The sequence below is a fragment of the Limulus polyphemus genome, unplaced genomic scaffold (assembly GCF_000517525.1).
Source record: "Limulus polyphemus unplaced genomic scaffold, Limulus_polyphemus-2.1.2 Scaffold1524, whole genome shotgun sequence".
Taxonomy (NCBI): Eukaryota; Metazoa; Arthropoda; class Merostomata; order Xiphosura; family Limulidae; genus Limulus; species Limulus polyphemus.
The window spans coordinates 95,799-97,065 of NW_013667134.1; positions in this window are offsets into that span (position 1 = coordinate 95,799).

The window sequence follows — 1,267 nt, forward strand, 5'->3', positions numbered from 1 at the left end:
AGGATCATGACTGTTCCTGGCAACTCTAGTCTTTTCTAGGCGCCATCTATTTTACTGCAAATAAAGCGGAGAGATAATTGCAGATAGGGAGATATAGACACAGATAATCGAGTTAAGTCGTAAGTAAAGTGCATAAATCGTTGTAAATTATAGCGTGTGTTTAAGTTAAAGTGACTGTGGAAATTAAGTGTATTGCAAAGTTGTATTGAGAAAGAATAAACTAGTTTTATTTAAGAAAGGACTTGTATCACTGAAGTTCTTCAGAAAGAATTTTTACGGTAAATTAACAAACGAACAGAGACGCAACAAATTAATGTCAGAGAGTGGGACGAAAAAAAAAGAAGATGGAAACGAGAAGCGGCAAATAAACTGCAGCTTAGTAGATTTGATGGTAGCAATACAAGAACAGCAAAAGAAACAAGAAGAACGAGAAAAGAAACAAGAAGAGAGACAACAGCAGTGGCAAGAAAACCTGCAACAGTGGCAGCTCGAACAGCAAAATAAACAAGAGAGACTACAGCAGTGATTGGAGAAGAAAGAAAAAAACAAGATATGAAATTACAGCAGTCGCAACTGATTCAACAAAGGAAACAGGAAGAAAGTCTCCAAGAGTTACAGGAAAGTCAACAACAGTGGCAAGAAGTACAAATGGAAAACATCAGTAAATTTCAAAGTGAATTAAATACATTAAAGGGTGACCCTAATGCAGACATCTTCAGTCCTGTCAAAAGTCACATTCCAGACATGAGTGTCAGTAATAGGGGTGATCTAGTACGAAGGAAGCCACAGGAATTCGATGGGAAGGCACAATGGGAAGCATATAGAGCACAATTTGAGCTCCTGGCAGAAATGAATGGATGGACAGAGGAGCAGAAGGCAGTGTACCTAGCAACGAGCTTGAAGGGACAACCACTGGAAATACTTGGACAGTTGCCAGCAGACGACAGGCACAATTATAGAGCACTGGTAGCTGCTCTAGAGCTAAGGTATGGAACTCAAAATCAGTCCGAAGTCTATGGGGCTAGGTTTAAGACTAGAGACCGTGCTAAAGGGGAGAGCCTGCAAGAGCTGGCACAGGACTTGGAAAGTATGGCACACAAGGCCTTCCCATCTGCACCACTCAATGACCTCAAGCTGTTGCTGAGAGATCATTTTGTAGATGCCTTGGACAGTCCACAACTGAAGATACAAGTGAAGCAAGCACACACCTCTACTATACAAAATGCAATGGCAAGAGCTCTTGAATTCGAATCCTTCGTTAAGTTCA